This window comes from Bemisia tabaci, chromosome 8, assembly GCF_918797505.1.
Source record: "Bemisia tabaci chromosome 8, PGI_BMITA_v3".
Classification (NCBI taxonomy): domain Eukaryota; kingdom Metazoa; phylum Arthropoda; class Insecta; order Hemiptera; family Aleyrodidae; genus Bemisia; species Bemisia tabaci.
This window is the reverse complement of record NC_092800.1, coordinates 21,298,091-21,320,999: the sequence shown is the minus strand read 5'-3', so window position 1 is coordinate 21,320,999 and position 22,909 is coordinate 21,298,091. Positions and strand designations below refer to the sequence as shown.

The window sequence follows — 22,909 nt, the reverse complement described above, 5'->3', positions numbered from 1 at the left end:
AGATTCCGATTGAACCAAGTGCACTTTTTCTTGTCGATGTTTTTAAGAGTCTGGACTCCAGATCCAATGTGTTTTTTTTTTTTTTTCCAGTGAAGGTGAACTCAACTCTTGTTCTTCCTGTTACTGTAAATACGGGCAATATGCACCAGTCTGGGTTGCACATCGAGTATCGATTTCATTCGGAAAAACAACGGCATTCCCCTACCCCCGGCCATCCCGCCGTATCCCATCCTCGGTAGACGTTAAATTTTAAAATAAGGAAACAGCATTAACAAGAGCCAAAAATAAAAGGATAAATAATGTCAATTAACGATGCTCCGGGGCGGGTGGAGGGGGGCCTTGCAACGGGCGGGAGGGGCGAACGGGGTAAGGGGGGGAGGGGTTAGGGGGGTTTTCAATCGGCTCCCGAGCTGGGCTCCGACTCGTGAGCTTCTCAGTCGAGGCCGCTACTTGCTAACGCCGTCGCGTGGGGTCCTAGCGCTCATCGCAGTCTCCTCTTCCCGCCGAGCAGATTGCGAATTTTTGCCGAATTAATTTCGGTAGATTTTTGCGCGATTTGCCGAGTTCGACGGACCGATAGTCGTCGTGTTGACCCTCAGTTCCGGAATCTTCAGTTCGCCCCATCTAAAAAGTTTTAAGGGAACGGTTTTGGATGTCTGTGGCCGAATTTTGCCGAGCCGAATTAGTGCAAAAATTTTAGGCTAGGTTTTTCGAACCCTGAGCGGAGCTCGGAGCAGTTTTTTCGGCAAAAATCGAGGATTTCTCGGCAGAAATCGAGAATTTATAATTTCCGAGTCGGAGTGATTTGAGGAGGGTACAGTGAAGCGTGGTGCGGATTGCTCTAGTATAGTGCCCCTTGCGGTTTAACTACATAAATAATTTTACTATTGACAGTGCGAAGATAGCACGAACTGTTGGTTTTTTTGGCGAATTTCATTGAAGATTAGGTGTGTACCCACGGATAATTTTCCTATTTTTGTGTGGTGTTCGTCTCGTTTGTGATTCACTCTCGTCAAACTCCAGTACTTGTGGAATTCTCATTTGGAATATAGTTTTCTGGTGGACTAATATTTTAAATTTTTCGACTGGATGAATTTGTTTCCGATTGTTTTTTAGCGCTCGTTTGATAAATTTTTAAAAATCCTAGTGAAAAAGTTTTTAGTGACATCTTTGTTGATGATTTTTACCTCTATTTTCCTCGTGAGGTTCAGAATTAGTGTGATAACAAAGTGATTACTCTATTCGCAAGAAGCAATAAGAAAAGCAATATTCACGCCATTAATACAGGTAATAAACATTATCTTAATTCCGGCCCCTTTCATTACAAATTTAACCTTTGAAATATATCCTCTTGAGAAACCATTGAAACCTACAATTTTGCTTTCATTATGCTTATTCTAAATTATCCGAGTTATCAGAGACTGTAACTGTTTGTGTTCATCCCTCAGCGTATTAATTGCTGAAATATCAGGAATGAAGGCCCCTTCGTGATTTTTCGTCGCACTTCTAAGGTATTTTAATTAACCTTTTTGTAAATAAATCTGGTTTTTTCTCTTTCCTGCTGAAGAAAATCTTACATGTAATTGGATTATATTTTAGTGTTATATTCCAGCATACTTTAATAGAGAATTTCAGCTCATCTTGACATTAAGCTCTTTGGCTCCCTGCAATTTTGTTTGCTACACAAGCCATTTCTAGAAATCTTTTCTCGCTGATTTGCACTATTCTTTGGGCAATGGTTGGTATCAATCTTCACTTAAGCCCGTTACACTAATACTGTTCGATTTTAGACCCAGGAAGGGTTTTTTTTATTGCATCGATGGGATTGTTAAGGATGCGGACACTCACCAGGGGATGTGCTCCGTAGCAGCCAGGGTTTTGGGTAATGACCTTGAAAATTTGCTCATTTCTTCTTTCAACCATTCTTCAACATGACTTTAACAAGTTTGACTCGATGGTACCTTCTTGAAATTTTGACTCGATTACAATGAAGATAACTCTATTGAGGGGTAAAGCTTCATGAAATAATTTAGGTTAACAAACTACTTTTTCGCTACACTTCGTGGAGTTTCTAGTCAATTTTAGAATAAGGATGCTGATCAGATGCAATCAGAAACCTTCTAAAACTAGAGTAACGGTAGTGACTTAAGAGACTTAAGTGGTTTAAGAGACTTACAATTACTTCACAAACGGAAATTTTCACTGAAACAAATTTTTCTTGAGATATTATTTTTACTTAAGCGTCGTTTCTTGTCGACGAAATTTGTTTTTCTTGCAAAATCAGTTCTTTTGAGTTAGCGTCATTTTGTTATCGTTAAGTTTAAGTTTAAAAATACGATAAGAAAACAACGTTTCTTTAACCAAAGATAAATGACTCTAAGTTAAATCTGCACGGGCTTAACCAAAAAAAGAAATAGAAACCAAATTTTATCAACCAGAAACGACACTTCAATTCACAATAATATCTCAAGAAAATTTTTTTCAGTGTCCATCTGATCGTCTTCTTGTCTATTTTGCTACGCGTTGATAAGTGATCCAAAAAAGTCTACAAAACTTATTCAACTCGTTTTTCCACCGGTATCTGGAAATGCCATATTATATACTTTAAGCGAGCGCTTTTATGGGATGGAAAAACTTATTGATGTTAGGTAGGGGGACCCGCTCAAAAGCTGCGAGATTTCGGGTCATGACTAACCCCTGAATATGGTGTCTACAAGTCCGGAACTTCCGGAAATAGTGCTCCTTTTTTAAGGGCAATCCGGAAAAACTGAAAAAGTCCGGAAATTTCACAAAGGTCCGAAAATTTTTCCTTCATACCACTCGTGTTTTTTCAGACTAATAAAGTCTGGAAAGTATGCAGTCACCTGCGCGCACTGGAAAAAAAAAAAAAAAACACATTGTATCTAGAGTCCAGACTCTTAAAGACATCGACAAGAAAAAATACTCTTGATTCAATCAGATTTAAGCTTAAATCAAGAACCAAGCCTCTCAGTTTGAGCGGATTTCTTTTTGATTTAAGCTTAAATCTGATTGATTCAAGAGTTCTTTTTCTTGTCAATGTTTTCAAGAGTCTGGACTCTATATCCAACGTGTTTTTTTTTTCCAGTGCGTATTCCTATAGAGTAGTATTAGCCTACGAGATCGCGATTGTGTGGTCGGTTAATCTTCAAATCACCGATGAAATTTTGCTCTACGTCATTTTCGTCGAAATTCGAGCAAGAATTCCAAATTTTTGAAATTTTCCAATTTTTTGTCAAATAGAGGTACTAAAAAATTACCGAATTTTTCTGTTGAATTACAATAGACAGGAAAAGGTAAGGATGAGGCTGAATAAACACACAATAATTATTACAAATCATGGGACGTTTCGACCGGTCTCCCGGTCATCATCAACCGTCAAAAAAGAATAAAAGTAATCTAAAAGCTAAAAACAATGTTAGCGGTCCCTGGTCATGGCGGCTAGAAGACCTCCGATAGAAGTTTTCTGTTGATGAGACACTGAATTTCTTGAGAATGTACTGAAAAATTACTGTGCACTGGAAAAAAAACACATTCGATCTAGAGTCCAGACTCTTGAAAACATTGACAAGAAAAAATACTCTTGATTCAATCAGATTTAAGCTTAAATCAAAAGGAAATCCGCTCAAATTAAGAGGCTTGGTTCTTGATTTAAGCAAAAATCCGATTGAATCAGGAGTATTTTTTCTTGTCGATGTTTTTAGGAGTCTGGACACTAGATCCAATGTGTTTTTTTTTCCAGTGTAACAGCACTGATTTTTGGCCAGCCTTCTTTAGCAGACGCCCTGCTGAAAATCCCTCCGTAGAAGCGCCTCAAATTCGAAGGAGTCCCCAATTTAAATTACTACCAATCCATTTGATGCACCAACAGGGCGAGGGAAAAACAGAGGAGACGGAGGTATTTGTTTGTTTGCACCGATCAGGGCTAATCGGTGGATTAAGTTGTTCGCAGGGGAGCTGTAGGGGATTGTGAATGATTAAAGAGACCCGGACGGACGGATGAGAAGTTGAGAAGCGTGTGAGCTGGAGTGATGAGGGGCGAGGAGGGAGGGGCGAGGGGTAGCGATTTGGAGTGATTACCGTGCCATTTGGACGCGTGAAAAACACGGGCCAAATCTCCGAGCTCCATTCCCGAGGGCCCCGCGAAAACAGTGTATCTCCCGTGAAAAACTCGTGCGGGGACGTGGTTCCTCCCCACGTCTGCTTCTGCACGATGGAAGAGCCGAAAAAGTAGTTCAGCTCCCGGTAACATTTAGTAGAGGAATGGCTGCGTCCGTCAATTCTCGATTGAGACAACTTGTTGCTTTTATGGGGGTGATTTTGTTCTCATAATGTTTTCTAATGTGAACCGGAGAGGTTGCGAAGTGAACATTGTGAGGGTTAATGAGAGTCCCTTTATACTGTAAAGACAATGCGAATCCATTTCTGATTGGTTCCCGTACTTTAGGTCTTCACAGCACTGGAAAAAAACACATTGGATCTTAGAGTCCAGACTCTTGATAACATTGACAAGAGAAAGGACTCTTGATTCGATCAGATTTAAGCTTAAATCAAAAGGAAATCCGCTCGAATTAAGAGGCTTGGTTCTTGATTTAAGCTTAAATCTGATTGAATCAAGAGTATTTTTTCTTGTCGATGTTTTTAAGGGTCTGGACTCTAGATCCAATGTGTTTTTTTCCAGTGAGTGTCTCAACGGGGAATAAAGATTACTGTTCGACCAATTGCAAATATTATAAACTGGAATGGACCGGGGAATAGGAGGTACCGCAAGGAACAAATGAAATGAGAGTAAAGCTCTCATGAGCTCTCACGAAATGAAGCTCACGTGAGCTTCATTTCGTACCCTATATAGTAATTGATTCGTTTGATATAATCGGGACAAAGATATATTAATCGAATATCTTTTTCTCCGTGTGTGGATGATTTGATTAATATACCCGTACTCCGATTGCTTGAATCAAATGAATCAAATCAGTAATTCTACTGCTCATATGGCTTAACATTCGATACAGCAATCAAATATTTTTTTCCACGTGCGTCTCCCACGAGTTAGTGCCCTCTAATTTTTTTCAAAATATGGAAAACTGCGAAGCCTTTGATTTTGTTTTATTAAACGGTATCAAGCTCGCAGAAAAGCCGAGTAAGGTATATCATCTTGTCCGAACATACATTGAAAATGAAGATAGGAAAATTAAGACATGTGTAACGAACAAGGTCTAGATTTTCCTGGATTAATTATTTCGGGAAGAAAAGCTCAAAATTTGTCCTCACTTTTCGCCCTAAAATTTTCAATCGAGAAAATCCAAGCCGTATAAACTGTACATTCGCGAAGGAAGCAGGCAGGGGCAGGCCCTTACTAGCAGTGCTTATACTAGCCACTCGATCACCTTTCCCTGCCTGGCGTGTTGTTTTAGAAAAAACAAATCAGGCTTTTTTAAAGATTGTCTCCAATGTTACAGGAATGCCTCCTTCTTGCTTTCCTCTTTTCAAATAGGCCGTTTAATTTTAAGTTTACCTCAGAATTTCAAATTGTAAATATGCGATGAGCGGAACAGATTACGTTGATGATTACGTTACCAAAAACATTTTACGTTGTGAAGCACGATTTGCGGTTTTACGTGTTTGTTGGATTGTGACTTTCAAAAAATCATCTTCAAATTCCATAATTAGACGCGGAAAAATCTAGACTCCGCAAAAAAATCCAGAAAATCCCTGATTTTTATGTGAATTTATCTACTGATTCTTCCTCAAGGTTCTTCGAGGATATTTTAAAATGCTTTATTCTTTTATTGAATTTACTTCGGAAAGATAATTTCCTCTGAACGAGCACATTTTTTTCTAATTCCTCGAGGAGCGCAGATTGAATCTAGTATTACATGAGCATCTTTCATTTAGCAAACAATGAACATCTTAAAAACACATCTAATGGCCTACTCCTTCATTTTGTAAATTTTTTTCGCGAGAGATACTTTTAATCGCGTATCGTATGAAGATAACTCAGGATGAGCACATTCTCTTATCAATGAAAACTAAAAATGCATGCGGGAAATTATATTATCTCTCGGTTAAACGGCATTATGATACCACAAAAATAATTACTGAAATGACGTGAGAAGATTTTGTGAATTCGCTCGTATGAGGGTTTCCTTTATCTCCCTACCAGCGGAAAAGGGAAATGCTCTGATCTCAGTTAGCCAACAATTCTTTGATACGCACGAGTATTATTTTAGCCTGTAAACTGAAGCATTAATTATAATTTTACGAGCAACGATTCAAAGAGCGTTTATTGAAAGAGCGTTAAAGCGAATTCTGTGCCGTTAGTGTACATTCGTGTATTCGTGAATACGTTAATTAGGTTGCCGAATTCAAAACCGGAATGAATCCGTATAAAAGCTCTCTGCTTTTCCGAGTAGTGAGCTGGGTAGTGTTTGTCTATACGGGAGCTAAGTGGCAAAGACTTAAAATGGAGAACAATGAGTTTAGAATTCGGCCGTCGATGAGGCTCATTTCGAAAAATTAACTCATGCGACTTGTTTTTTCTGTCTTTCATTTTTTTACACTTTCGTGCATATTAGATTTTTCTCAGGATTGCCTAACTATGCTTCTAGATATATTTAAACATATTTTAGAATCAATTTTAAAAAAAAAAAAAAAAAAAAAAAAAAAAAAAAAAAACTGACGCTTGGATGCGTAAAAAATATTCCTTTGTAAATTTGGAGTTCAATGCATTAAATGACAACGTTTTTGCCGTTGTATACTCATCACAAAACGCAAAATGAAAGACCTTTAACGAGAGCTTTATTTGTACCTCATTCAGTTATTTACGTAGAATTGCATGGCCAAACGAATCTAAAAGATCCTTTCATGAATTAAGTCCCTTTCATTCTCTTTTTGAAGCTGGTAAAATTTAAGCGTTCGGAACTTTTCTCATTTGAGGTCTAATGTTTCTTGCAGAATTATAAAATTCACAGCGTCCGTTCGATCGCCAGCAGTTTCAAAGTTTAAACAACATGAACCAAAAACAAAAAACTTCAAAGACATTTTTTAATGAATATCCCCCTGAGATCGATCGTTTAAACTGAATTATTTTGTAAGTCTGAACGATCCGTAACAGAAATTGTGTTTTGAAAAGCATGCCCCTGCCTCATCATAATTTTGTTTGAATAGAATGTAATTGATGTGTGGAAAATTTAAAAATTCAAAATTCAAATTAAACAACAAATTAAAAATTTAAAAATGGTGCCTTATTGGTAATAAGTTGAGCAGTTACAATTTTTTAAGAAAACGACCACACTTAAACATGAAATAACTGAGAGTCAAAAACGTCAAGTCTTTTAGGTACCTGATTGAAGATGTGCACGGTTAAAAATGTTCTTGTCTATTGTTTCTTTGGATCACTTTTTTTTGGTCGGATCAACCAGGAGGGGTTGGTTGATCGAACAATTTTCTGTTAAATCGACCGAAAGTTCAGACATCTCTCTATCTCATGTGTTTGAGACATCTAAGGATGGAGAAAGTGTCCCGCTTAACTAATGTACTCCTATTTCTCTCGTTGCAATGCAGAGGTACTGACTTGCAAGTGGCCAGCGAAATGTACTATCACCTATGAGATCCACATTCAAACCTGGTACCTAACTTTTAACGAGGTTGAAAATTCTAAATCCAAAGATTCGGTCAATGTAACCAAAAGAAAGACGAACCAAAGAACATTGACCACTTTGTTCGGTTAAAATGGGCTTGATTCCCATTGGAGGTGGGATTTGACATTCTGTCAAACGTAATCATGTGCCAACTGAATGTGGCACTCATGAACCATGGACATGTGACAAGAACGTTGTGGACAGGGCTCATGAGTTTAAGACTCGAAAGTCGATCCCGATAACGGATGTGTCGGTTTCAGGCCATTCCGTCAACGATTCTTTGTCCGCGCACCTGTTTTGTCCTGTAGCTTACGTCCACGCGTGAAATAAACAACAGTGACTTGGTTCAAGGGTTGACGGAAATTTTGACACGGAGCCACCTTAATATTCACAAAACACACATTATACTCGTATTTTCATTTAATAAATTTGTTTTCCCCATCAATTTAAATGAGAATAATCCATGCAGAGTGTGCAAACATTTCAAAATTATTAGTTGAAAAATGCTGGCTCCGCGAGTTTAAATATTAGAGCCAAACACAGAGCGGAGCAGCGCGCGGCGGCGTGCTGCCAGCGCGACACGCACAACAGCGCCTACAAACCTAACAGGGATACTTCACGCATTGCGCAATGCGTGAAGTATCCCTGTTAGGTTTGTAGGCGCCAGTGCGCGTGTCGCGCTAGTCACCCTCGCCCGCCGCGCTGCGGCGCTTCAAGCAACTAGATCGCAACAGAGGTGTTTCACAGCATCATACGGAATTGAAAGCTATCCAACGTATCAAAAATGACAGGTATCCTGTAAAAGTGTGGAGTTTTCCTCGCAAAATAAATGAAGATACTACGGCACAACAAGAGAGCGGTAATCCAAAAACTCACTAAGTCGTAGCACCCGTATTTAATAAGTTTAGCATAATTTTTGAATTTCATTAGAGAAAAAATTTACACTATATAGGCAGAAACATTCTTGAGTATGCCGTAAGAAGTTTTATTTTCCACCCGTTCCCGTAGTTGGCGCACACCGGGCTCGGAACTCGTCGATCAGGACATGGCGCCAGATCGTCCATTTACATTACGATTCTATGTACTCCATGTTTTTCGATGATGTGGCTCGGGTGGCCGAATAACGCATTAATGTGCAATCGAAGGCGAGCAGGCGGCGTGGACGGCATGTCGGCTTTTCCGAGGAGGCAGCGGGGCCGGGGGCCGACGACAACGACCAGTTTATGTTGTTCATCACGCAATCGTCATCCAGTAATTACCTTTTCACAATGCACAATATGCCCCAATTAGCATAAACAGAGAAAAACAGTGCCCGCTCCCCGGACCACGGCCACGAGTCCTGCTTTTCCCCCGTTTCCCGACCTCGACAATCCGCCGTCCGTTCGCGACGTCACGTCACATCCCGCGCTCGCCTTTCGTTGCCGCCGCGATCCGCTCAGCAACTAGTTGCTACTGCTCGAGCAACCGGCAACTAGTTGTTAGTAGAGTACCTGTATAGCGAGAGTATAGACAGATGTGAAACTCCGAAAGTTCATCAGGCCTTCACCGATGCCTCCGCGAATAAAGTTAGGGCCCAGAAATGCAACCAACCTGTGAATTTCAAATGTCCGGAGCGATTTACAAAGACAATTGTCACGAACCGTCGTTTATAAAGCATGTGATTGGCTTACTTTTTGCGCAATTTTACTTATTTTTGCGAAAAAACGCTCATTTATGTACATTCTTGGCCATCTTGGTTAGAATTGAAATCTGTAGGCTGGCAGTGAAATTTCGTGTGTTAGGAGTTGCTCAGAAGGGTGGCTGCGCTGCACTTTTGGGCCCTAAGCTCTCCATCAAGCGATCTGTCCATACTCTCGCTATAAGGTACTCTAGTTGTTAGGTCACTTCTGTTTCCGTCCGTTACGCTCAGGGGGCCGATTTTTGACATCGATAGACAAGGCTATAGACAAAGAGGACAAAAAGGATATGGGGGGATCCTATTGGTGAAAGCGGATGGTTGCGACGGACGAATGGATTGCATTTTGCAAAAAGAAACCAGGAGCTTTGCAATGTTGCTAAGATCGTGCAACTTCTTTTGTCTTGGAAGAAAAACCTGATTATCCACTAACAGTTTCTATTTTACTCCCTAAAAACTGTAAATTTAAAACAAAATTCCATGTAAATTTCATATTTTTTCATGGTTTCAGTAATTTTATTGCAAATGATGAAAATGCACAATCTTAGCATCATTGCAATTCTTCTGGTTCCGTTTTGCAAAATGCAATCCAAATAAGGTAAGTAATAGACTAACTAAAGGCAACCCATGAGAGACCCTCCAGTTGGTCCATCATTTTCTTCCTCTGTCTATAAGAACCACCAATTTAACCAATAGGGTCGCTCCCAACTCCCTATGTTATCTTTGTCTATAGCTTTGTCCATCAATTTCAATAATCCAATAAAATGCTGCGCACTGAAATAAGGAGTATGGACCGATCCTATTGGTTGAAACGAGTGGTTCTTACAGACTAAGGGAGAAAATGAGAGGCTTACTACAGGGTCTCTCTTAGGTTGCCGTTAAATAATCAATAAACAAAGTAAAAGATAAAAGATGAGGAAAAATGAAAATATACTAAAAGGAACTAACATAAATTTAAAAACAAAATAAAATTCATAGAAGTTGATTTTAAAAATTGAAACAAAAATAGAAAAATAAATAAAATTAGATTTAATAATTTGCCCAAATAAACCAACCAAAATTAAGATTCAGATAAGTCTTAAATAAAATTTATAAATTCTAGAAATTTTTTCAACAATGATCACACCACACATATATCACGTATATCACGTTCTCCTATGCCAATTGCAACCACCCGCTTCCACCAATAGGATCCCTCCATATCCTTTTTGTCGTCTTGGTCTATCGCTTTGTCTACTAATTTCAACCATCAGCCCGCAACTCTCCTCTCTAGAGTATCTTACAGACTGAGTATGACCACTTGAGGGTCCCACTCGTGATTAGCTCAGCTATTTCAGGCCTTCTAGAGATCTTACACAGTTAAAAATTTCCGTGTTTGATGTCACTCTGTGTCATTCTGTGTTACTTTATATTATGTCAAGTCAACCTAAAATACTTGGTTGCGCAACATAGTTTTGCGTTAAATTGACCCAAACTGTAGGCCACCCTGAGACATCGGATCATGAACAAAGTTTCCACCAGTGCAAAGTTTACATTCATGAGAAGTTTACAGGACGAAAAGGGTTTCTTATATATTTTGAAAGAAGATTGATGAGCGCTTGAGTGGCTTTTTGTCCTCATCTGAAATGAGAAATTCTCTCTAAGCCTCCTAAATAACGGACAGCAGTGAGACAAGTGACAAATCACATCCTGGCCATTGTCCACTATTTTTAGGCTCCCCGGTGGAACGCGAAGAGCCAAATATGGAGTTGTCATCAGAGGGTGTACACGTAATTCAAGGGAAGAAAAATAAGGACAAACAAGGAACGGCGAGGCCAAGGACTGAGATATTTAGAAGTCTTTCCCATTATTTGTTCTTCTCCTGCCTTTGATGTTTGCAGGCCATTATAAGTTTGTTTCATATTCAGTCAACACGATGCACTGCTACTTATTTATAATTTACCGCGTAACCTATTCAGACTAAAATCTTCCTCGCTTCCGATATATATGGAACTAAAGGTATGCTTCTTCAGACTTAATAACGGTCGAAAAAGAGTTTTAAACTCGCAAAATTATAAATTAGGCAAGAGTTTGTCATGATGGTCACACTTTATTTACACTCACTTTAGTCATTTTTAAATTATCACTCATAATCTCTCTCAACTCTGAATACCTACCCCTATACCCCTTGCAAGACTTTAAACGTTTTGACGCAGCCGGACTGATAAAACTTTAAATGGATGTCGGCATGATAAGACAAGACATAGCCCTATCTACGCCGTGTACTATATCGATTTTCGATCCTTGTCGTGCCGACATAAATTTCAACTATCAGGCTGCCGCACGGAGAAAAAAACTTCGTGAGCGGGACCTGAAGTTGAGGTCATATGGATCTCTAAAGTTTTCGGATCACGTATCTAAAAACTTGAGGACCAGCCGCCGAAGTTCGGGTCAGACATCTGAAGTACTTTGGTAAATACCGAAGGGTTCGGGTCACACATCTGAAGTACTCCGGTACATACCGAAGTGCCTCGATGTCAGACCCGAACTTCGGCAGCTCGACCTCAAGTGTTCGGATGCGTGATCAGAAAACTTCAGAGATCCATATGACCTCAACTCGGGTCCCATGCACGAAGTTTTGTTCTCCGTGATGGAAACAAAATTCTTGCAAAGAAAAATCCTTTTTTTGACCTACAGAAGACGTTGCTGGAGTCTGGCGGTTTAACCTTAGATCATCCCGTAGAGTCGGCGATGCTACAGGTTATGTGTAAACTATGTCAAACGACACGACGCGACGACGCCGCGACGGACAGCGATCCCGACTGAGGTTGTGCCGCGACGATTATAGCTGGATCCGAGCCGGGCGACCGACCGAGGCGTTTTCCTCACTCGTCACCGTGCCCCGTGCCCCAGTCGCCCCGTGCCCCGATCGCCCCCCTTCCCGACTCCCGTGTCGCTTACTATCAACATAAACATCAGCTCCCCGTCCTTTACCCTCACTCCCACTCGTGGGTTCCCTTATCCCAGATCATCTCCTTCTCTGCTTCCCAGCCTACCCTGCGCGCGGTTATGTTCTACACAAGATTTGAGTAGATTCCCCGCTCATAGACCCGATTTCACTTGTGTCACCTCTAGGGTTGCAAGGGTCAGAGAAAACCTGGAAAGGTTAGGGAATGGACCATTTGACAGAAGTGCACACGGCGAAAAAAAACTTCGTGCGTGGGACCCAAAGTTTAGGTCATATGGATCTCTGAAGTTTTCGGATTGAGCATCTGAACACTTAAGATCTAGCTGCCGAAGTTCAGGTCAGACATCTGAAACTTCAGTTCTCACACATCTGAAGTACTTCAGTTCTTACATCTGAAGTACTTTCAGCTCTTAAGTCTGAAGTACTTCAGTTCTTACATCTAAAGTACTTCAGATGTGAGAACCTAAGTTTTTCAGATGAGAAAACCGAAGTACTTCAGATGTAAGAACTGAAGTTTCAGATGTGTGATCCGAACCTCGAAAGCTAGACTTTAAGTGTTCAGATGCTCAATCCGAAAACTTCAGAGATCCATATGACCTAAACTTCGGGTCTCACGCACGAGGTTTTTTTCTCCGTCCACTGAAAAAAAAAACTCCGGCCAGGAAGCCGTACTTACGGGTCAGACATATCGTCCGCGTTCCAGATTCAAGGGCCGAGAGTTCTGGGCGTAGCACCTAGATCAATCGAGGCTACGGCCTCAGCACCTAGAACTTTCGGCATCTGAGCCCGGAACGGACGGTATGTCTGTGTAGCCGTAACTTTTTTGTGAGTGTGCGACTTTTAGTATTCTGATACGTGCGGCTCAAGAGCTACAATAGGCGTATTTATGCTAAAAGGAACTATGTGCATAGGGTTTGCGTGTAACATAGTTCCTTTTAGCCTAAATACGTCCGAATCTCAAATGCACGCACCTCCGAGATGGATAATTAGCTTCGGGTAACGTAATGAGCCGAACATGTTCACAAAACATCGGTTTGTTTGCGAAACGAAATACTCCACGCGTTGTTGACCATCCACCTAGCACGTAGGTCAACTCGGTTGAATGTTGGAATGCCAGAATTGAAAACTTCCACCATTGCGGTAATACCGATGTGGAGGCAGGGGGGGGGGGGGGGGGCTCTCTTTGCCTCTGGAGCCGTTTCTAGGCTATCGAAGTGAGGTTCAAAGCCATTAAATAACAGAAAAAAAAAGTGAGGTTAGCGTTCGCAGACTCGAGCGAGGAGGCGAAGTTCGTTGTTTCCCGGGCGAGAGAACGTAAACTTATTCCAAGGTTGAAAATTTGACTCGAACGTTTTAATTTTTTGAATTAACGTAGCTTCGTGCGATTTTTGTCAAAATGCGTCTGATTTTTACATAAAATTAGGAGAAAAATCGGTGAAATTTTCAATCAGAAATTCTCGAAATCCCCCCGATTTGAGTGCAATCTGCCCCGGGAAATTCGGCAACATTGAAATTAAGTTGAGCTCTTTCGTCAGGGGAACGCCGGATTGTCAAAAATCGAGACGTCAAGCCACCTCGACGCATAAAAATCAGGTTAAAGAGTGCCGAGCCGGTAGCTGAAGACGGTCGCGGTCAGGATGCGACAAAGAAGTCAATTTACGCTGCACATCTCTAATTGCCTGCCCCTAAATCACCTCCCCCCCCCTCACCCGTCCGGCATTCTTCACGCGATCTTGACTTGAGTGATTTACTGCTGTAAACACTCATATTGTCAGCGCTTGCCGCGGCTAGTGGGAGATGAAGAGCGGTGGTGACCCCGCTCTGCCGTGATAGCGAAGAGAGCACTAAGTGGATTTGTGTATGAGCCATGGTTAGCACATGTTTTCATGTGTTCCGGGGTTCATCCCAGCATGCACTTGCTGCTCTCTTCGCCAACACGGCAGCACTGCCAATCCATCACACATTCTGAAGACCGTGCTCTCGAAATTCTGAAGAAGAATTAACAAATTGAATCAGCCTCCACGAAAACCACAACTCGCCGTTTCCCGGACGAATAAGCGTAACTCCTTTCCAAGGCCGCATAATTGACTTCGGCTATTTTTTTTACAGGAGTGTAGTGTACCTGTGCGATTTGTGTTCAAAATTGTTCTGATTTTTGCATGAGATTGGAAGAAATATCAGTGAAATTCTCAGTTAGAAATACCCAAAATTCTTCTGTTGAAAATGCAATTTGCGTAGAGAAAGTCATATCACATTCCTGAGTCAATATTTGATTAATTTTATGCCCATGAAGTTTGTCATTAATCATCATTATCTGAAAGTTACCTCTATTTCAAGTGAAACAGTTGGATGGTTTTCTTCCACAAACTGAAAGCAAGAAATGAGATTTTCAAACACCGTAATGGAGATGCGACTGTTTTGCTCAACACTATCAAATTAACGAAGTCAAAATTCCGACAAAGTGCCCATACACGCCGGCCGCGTGTATTACAATGTTCCACGGTGCGGGTTAAATCAGAAGCGCCTTCAATTTTTGTCTTATGCAATGCGGACATCCTTCGAACACGTATAGTTGCATCCAGGCACTGAGAATCAATGCTACTGAAGCCTGGACCGTAAAAATGCTCACCTGACATCATGTCACATTCATGAGTCATTATTTGATGAATATGCTGATCAAGTTGGTCGTAAATCAACGTTAGATGAAACATACCCCTACCGTTATACCTTTAAGCTCCGAATTTAACTTGTATCTCAGAAGATTAAGTGGGCCACTAAACCATGAAATATGTTAAGCTTTCAAATACAATTCTCTGAAGTTAAATGACGCGTTGTACACGATGCGCACATAAAAAACGTGAGAAAATAGGTTTGTCGATCGAATCACGGGTTTGTCGTTCGATTCATGGTTGTCCATCGAAGCGGTGTCGATCGAATCACGTCGATCAATTCACGTTTTTGTTTTTAATGTAATAAGGACTAATACAGAAACCTTGATGCTCATACTTGTTTTATTTACTTACATATATTACATGCAGTGGTGGGAGCCGAAGCTTTTCGAACGTCTAGCGTTCATCATCAGGGCTAGCATACATAGTAACAGCGGAAGGGCAAAATAACAAACAACAATACAACAATAAGGGTCGTTTGTTATTTTGCCCTTTTGCTGTTACTATGTATGCTAGCCTTGCTTAACAAACGACCCTTATTGTTGTATTGTTGTATTGTTGTTTGTTATTTTGCCCTTCCGCTGTTACTATGTATGCTAGCCCTGATGATGAACGCTAGACGTTCGAAAAGCTTCGGCTCCCACCACTGCATGTACTATATGTAAGTAAATAAAACAAGTATGAGCATCAAGGTTCCTGTATTAGTCCTTATTATATTATTCATAGATGCTACTCCAATCATGTTTAATTATTTGTTTTTCGATCGATTCATGTCGATCGAATCGACACCGGTTTTTCAATAGTGTTTCAATCGAATCGGTGTCAATCGATTCCCGTATGCATTTTTCGATCGAATCAATAGGATTGCATTTTGCAAAAAGGAGCCACTAGCATTTGCAATGATTCTAAGATTGTGCAACTTCATATTTTGCAATAAAATTGCGGAAATCGTGAAAAACTATGAAATTTAGATGATAATTTTTGTCTTAAATTTACAGTTTTTAGCGAGTACAATAGAAACTGTTAATGGATAATCGGGGTTTTCCTCCAAGACAAAAGAAGTTGCACAATCTTAGCAACATTGCAATGCTAGTGGTTCCTTTTTGCAAAATGCAATCCGATTCACGTTTTTGTTTTTCGATCGATTCATGTCCATCGCATCGACACCGGTGTTTCAATAATGTTCCGATCGAATCGGTGTCAATCGATTCACGTATTCATTTTTCGATCGAATCAATACCCTCCCGGACGACGACATACGAAATCATAAATTCAACGCTTTCCCGCACGGAGAGAGGAAAGTGAAAGGGAATCGGCGAAGCCGTCGGCGGCGATTATAATCGACGAAGCGGAGGAATCATGGGGCAACGGACACCCGTCAATCGGCGGGCGTTAATCGAGGATGGGACGTGACACCTGAAGCAGGAGCAGGAGTCGGGAGTCGGCGCCTGCGGTTTTCGCGGACGGAGACCTCCCGGCCCGGGGATCCGCGAGGTGTCATCGATGACGATTCCGTGACAATTGCCGACGCCGTCACCAGCGCCGCTGTGGTAATCGTCACCGCCGGTCGCCGCTCGCCGGTGCAGCGCCAGGATGCGTCCAATTAACCGCCGCATCGGCCCCGACTAATGCCCGTGGATTTATGACTGTGTCAGTGTGTCACTCGTCAATCCCCCCCCCCCCCCCCTTCAGATTACATTTCATTTAGCCACGGCTCGTGGCGCCACGCAACAAAAATTGTTGCGTTTAGCCACAAGTCATAGGTGCTGTGTGGCTAAATGAAACATTCAAAATGAGTGTGGCTAAATGCAACAAATTTTGTTGCGTGGCGCCACGCAACAAAAATTGTTGCATTTAGCCACAGATTAGTGAGATAGATTTGAGTTGACTCGTGAATACTAAGGGTAATCTTCTAGGCGAAGCATATTAGATTAGGTAAATTTAGACAGCCACAATTCAACATATTGTTAGCGAGGCCCACGTCGCGTCGCATCGGACCTGACCTAACCTAACCTAACCTAACCTAACCTAACTTAACCTAACCTAACATAACCTAACCTAACCTAACCTCAGGTGGATTAGGCCCTGTGGCGCTGGGCCCGGATTTTTTCATGCGCTACTGAGCGACGCGGGCCTCGCTACCCGATGCGCGCCCGTAATTCAGGTGATAGGCAATCGTGAGTTGTGGCGCTCGGCCCTGTGGCGCTGGGCCCGGATTTTTTCATGCGCTGGTGCGTGGTGCCACGCTCGAAAGTTTATCAAAGTTGGTTGGGCAGTTTTTTACGAAAGTCAAAGATGAGCGGAAAGTCAACTGTAAGCTGAACTTTGTGGCAGGTTGCACCAGCACATAAGCGGTTTTAAAACATAAGGGAAATTTGAGGATTTTGCAGGGGGGTGGCCACACTCTGTGGCGCTGTGTCCGAATTTTAGCCGAGATCCGAGCGTGGCGCCAAGATCTGTGGCTCATTGCACCGTAGCCCTGTTGGCTGCGGTGCAATGAGCCACAGATAACTCAGATCACACATAACTTCTGTGGCTAAATGCAACATTTTTTGTTGCGTGGCGCCACGCAACAAAATTTGTTGCATTTAGCCACACTCATTTTGAATGTTTCATTTAGCCACACAGCACCTATAACTTGTGGCTAAACGCAACAATTTTTGTTGCGTGGCGCCACGAGCCGTGGCTAAATGAACAGATACCCCCCCTTCAACGCTTTGCCTTTTGAGCCCACCCCCTCAGCTCGTGCCGCTGCTGAAAATACACTCCAGGGGAAATAATTTGCAAAAAAAAATTGACAGAACCTTCTGCTCACAGGGCTTCTGCACTTCCTTGTTTGTACAGAGCTTTTCTGTTGTGAGAACAGAATTTTGATCGTCAGTACAGAAGTTTCTGTCCTACGGTCCAGTTACACGATCAAATTGAGCCATCAAATTGAAGCTCTGATTGGTGGAAAACGACCTGAGGTGAGGATGCGATCAATGAGAGGCCCAAGTTGATGGCTCAATTTGATCGTGTAACTGGACCTCTAATGACGAAAACTTCTGTAGCTGTAACAAAGAAAGTGGAGGAGCCCTAAGAACAGAACTATTTTTCCAGTGTGAATAAATAAAACTAAAATATGGTAATGAGGCCCTTGTCTGCACTTCTGCAGGCTAATTAATTAACCATGTGAGACTAAAGTTGAAGTCTGCGGTTAAAGGTATTTTTCGCCTAATAATGATTTATGACCAACTTGATCGGCATATTCACCAAATAATATCACATTAATATCACATTAATATGGCATATTGAGGGATAAGTATTTGCTACGGCCGAGGATTTGGTCGAGGTGATTCTCAGCGCCTGGATACAACTAAACGTGCTCGAAGGATGTCCGCATTGCATAAGACAAATATTGAAGGCGCTTCTGATTTTTACCTGCGCGGTGGTTTAAAGGGATGCACGTGACTGGCGGCGTGTGGGGACTCTGTGTCGCTCTTGTACTTTTGTTAATTGGATAAAGTATAGAACAGCAAAATTGTCACACTTATATTGCGGTGTTTCAAAATTTCATTTCTTATTTTATTTTTTGAAAGGAAAGCATCCAACTTTTCCGCTTAAAATTTCGGGAAAACACCTTCCTACGGGAAATAAAAAGTGCCTAATTTATATCGAGTGCATGGGATTTCCTTCCAAAAAATTAAAATAGAAGATGAGATTTTGAAACATCACATTGTAGATGTGACTTTTTTGCATAATTACATCCAATCTGTGGTATATTCATTGAACCGTTTGGTTAGATAATGACTCAACTGGATCATGTCTGTAAAATTATTATTTTTCACTGCAGAAAAGTGGCCATCAGCGATCGGACGGGGCTTTTTCCTCTTTTTTGAAGAAAATTTAAAAATATATATTTAGACCTCCAGTGCAATTTGGATTGGTAAAATCCGATCAGTCACGTTAGAAAGCAAAAATATTATATTTACACTCGGATGACTTTCATTTCATTGGCTAGATTTGTCGTTTTTAAGAAGCATGGTGGCAAGACTTTTGGGGAATTTAATGTGTAAGAGATTGAAAACTCTAAAGTTCAGTGGGGAGTTTAAAATAATTTGAATCTGCAAATTTTACCTTTATTGGAAGCCAGGAAAATCAGTCCGTAGTAAAAGAATGAACGGAAAGTCGCGCCTCTCCTTTTAGGTATATTTTTTACAATAACATGTATTTTTGAAATGTCCACAGTTAAGTAGTTTTTCAAATAGACAGTTCCATCATTGAACGACTAAGTAACGCAATTGCAAGCGTCACAAAGTTAACACCTCGGGCGCGTGAATCATAATAATTCACTCCTAGGGAAAAGAATCGAAAACGCCTTCAATTCTTGGCTTATGCAACGCGGATATCCACCGCGCACGTATAGTTGTATCCCGGCCCTGCGTATCAACTTCGCATCACATTCTTTGGTCGGTAAACAAAATGAGTAACTTTCCAGCGATTATGAAGGATCATCCTCGTGAAATCCAGTCTGTTCCTCCTTCTATGCATTCTAAATTTCCTATTCTGATCATTCATCATGTAAAATTCAATTAATTGCGTTCGTGAAGTTTCTATCAAGTCTAATAAAATATACGTATCAAATCAAACGGAACGATATTCATTTTGACATGATCCCTGAGATCCATAAGAACAAATGCATGACAGGGCTCATGTCACGATGAACATAATCCCTTTTGATTTTAAAGCGTCCTAATCAGAATGAGTTTCAATAACCTTTCGTCGATCATATTTGCGAATAATTATTATATAGATTTGCTGGATTAGCAATAAATCGGAAAATAGTGTGTTTATATTTCACTCGGATGTTTTTTTTACCTTAAAGGTACAGTGTATATTTAGCTCAAAACCTTGACCTGAAGTTTCCACAAGGAGGCGCGAAACGTGTGAACTTACTTGACAAGTGCAACGCACAGCTTCGTCTTGACAGCTCATGCGCAAGGTGCATATTAGCTCACTCAGCTCCAGCATAGTGTTGTCAGTGCGAGTGAAATTTTCTTACCTTGTGTTGCTGCATTCAGTAAATTTGCAAAAGCGGCAACTTGGCTTATTCTCCCGGTAACGCACTGTGCTTGATTGTATCCTTGAAACCGAATGCATCTGTTCTTCGTTTTGCCATGTTGCCAGAGATAATAATGCCTAGCGTCAAAGATGGGTATTCCAAAAAACTTTGACCCCGTGGAACCTGACCGGAAAATATCGAATAAGTCCTAGAATTTACAATAATTGTGCATTATCACGCAGGAGACTCAGAGAATTTGTTTACGTGGCTGAATGTTGATCGTTGTTTTCCAGATTAAGGAACGTAATTCCGTTTCAGAGTTGCAAAACCAACTCAGGCAGTCTATTTTTCTTATAATCATGAATATACCTGTGCGATTTGTGCACGAACTTTGGATGATTTCTTTATGTGCTCAGGAGAAAAAATTGTTCAAATCTTATTTTTCAGATTTTAGACCCTTCCTCCCTCCTCCCATCAATTACCAAGCAAAAATAAAAGTATGAGTGGAAGTTTTGCAACGCTGAGATGCAATTACAATCCATCGTCTGGAAAACGAAAATTTTAGCTACGAACGAACAATAGAAAACGAGTGAGACCAACATCATTTTTGCCGCGATACCTAAAGTATTAAAAAACTCACTTAATTCCCCTCCAATTTTGCCAGCTGCAGAAACGTTTCAAACTGCTTTGGAGTCCATCTTCACTTCTCGACTGCTTTTGAAAGTTTTTAAAAAGTTCCCACACCTGACAATTTTTAGGAGTTTGACATTTACTTACAATTTTGCAACGTTTATTTGCATTCACATTTTTTTTTGTCTGAAAAAGGACGAGATGGCGCCTATTTTTAAAGTTCATATTTAGTCCCTGCTTGGAGCCCCCTCCGAGCTCTGGGCGCCTCAGAGGTTGCATGCAGAACCCTCCGCGCGTGCCTTGTGGTAATCTGCCGTGTTAAGAAAAAAAGCCGTATGAACATTCAAATGTTGTCAAATTTCCTCTCAGAAAAGATATAGCTTTGTAGAAAGTTCAAAAATGTTTCTTTGAAATTTTCAGACACTTTTGATCAAACGCGAACGCGAACAAAATACTCTGAAAAATCGGAAGCAAAATGATCATAAACTCTATCAAAAATTCGTGATTTATCCTCCCGTTTCCCGGAGAATTCTCCGGATTTAGAACTTATTTGAATTTCGGAGAACTTTCCGGAACTTTTTCAAATCGGAAAATTTCCGGAATTTTGGAGATTTTTTGGGACCTCTCCGGTATTTCCTCGCTTAAATTTGCATTTTAATACATTATTCTTGAGTTTATCAACATTCTTAAATTATCCAGGACTTTCCGGAATTTTTTCGCAAAATCGGAATTCTTCCGGAGAATCCCCGGAACTTTATTGAAACTTTTCCCGGAACATCGTGGATTCTAATGCGAGGACCCCATATCGAAGGAGATTTCGCAACGTCTGAAGGCTCATACGGCGGTTTTCCGTAGCGGTAATGTCATGACGAAGAAGGAGAGGGCGGCCTCAGCGCACCAGAAATCCTGAATCAATTCGTGGGTCCTGCCCCGCAATTACCCGCCGCGCTTCCTGCATGATGAATCGCCGCGCCGTGGCGTCGCGACGCCCGCTCCACATTCCGACGCCGCGCGCCGCGCCGGTGACGCTGCAACATGCAAGATGCGGGAACGACACGTAATCACGCATGGTCGTAAATCGTAATCGCTGCCGCTCCCGTTCGGAAATAATTAACAATTACCCGGGTTTCGTGTCTCGTTTTTGGTACCCGAGTGCAGCAGCTCTCCGCAAGGCACCTGCCTTCCGTCGCCGAAATTTGGATCCGGTGGAATGGCTTTAGCCAGGATCTGCCTATATGTATCGCATGTTGCCTAACTTCCTCATTTGTAGACAACAACTAGGGCTACGCCCCCGACGGCTACGCGGCCCAACCACACAAAGACGCTTCGTAGACCTCTCCTGCCGTGCTAAGGAAAAACGCCGTATGAACCTCCAGGCGTTGTCAAATTTCCTTTGATAAAACACGAATTTCCTGGTAAACTTATGAATATATTATTTCCAATTTTTCAGATCCTTTTGCTCGCAATTTCACCTATAGTTACTGAAACTTTCAAGGAAAAATATTCATAACTTTCCTCAAAATTGAACGTTTTGAAGAAAATTTGGCAACTCTCGAAAGCGCATACGGCGTTCTTCCTTAACACGGCAGTCTTGTGGGTTAATCCAGCATGAAATAAGACGAAGCTCTGAAATGCCAATTCATCGGTGACCATAGTAGTGATTATGGGGCGAAGTGGTTCTTTCGTTTTCGGCAATTCCTATGAAAAGATAAGAAATATGAGGGAGAAAAAATGGTAATAAAAGCTCAAAAGTATGGAGGAAATTTAGCATAAATTCGTTCATTTGTTTTCGGCCAAGACTGTAAAGTTGTGAAAATCAAACCCAGGGGCGGGTCCAGCAATTTGGCAACACAGGACACAGGGTTACATACATTCTACATACATATAAGTCGCTTTACAGCACTCCCTCGCGCTCTACGACTCCTAACCTCCACTGCTCACTTTCAAACCACAAATCTTGGGGGATTGAGCACCTTAACATTTCCGCTTCAATCCCTTCCCTCCAACCTTTCATTGGGCGCCCTCTGCGTCTTCTCCCAGGAGGAACCCAGTCAAGGACCTTCTTCGGCAACCTGTCTCCTGCCATTCTCTGGACATGACCATACCAAATGAGAACATACATTTACATGGAACATACATTCTAACCTATGTTAAATAATCGATTCTTGTCGGAGCACCAGGCCCCTTCAAGAATCGATACATTTCCATAGATTTAAATGGAGAAAAAACAATGTTGCCAATTTTCTGGATCTGCCACTGTCAAACCTCGCATTACGGCACTAGTGACGG

General features: G+C 41.4%; 1 protein-coding gene across 2 annotated transcripts in view; it reads left to right on the top strand.

The window, feature by feature from the left end:
• Nucleotides 1-425: 425 nt before the first annotated feature.
• The window catches only part of LOC109032594 (octopamine receptor beta-2R), a 291,710-nt gene continuing 269,226 nt past the window's right edge, over nucleotides 426-22,909 (top strand). For both annotated transcript variants that reach the window (XM_019044810.2, XM_019044811.2), the window contains exon 1: nucleotides 426-1,287. The gene's annotated coding sequence lies outside the window, so the exon portion shown is untranslated. The remainder of the gene's footprint in view (nucleotides 1,288-22,909) is intronic.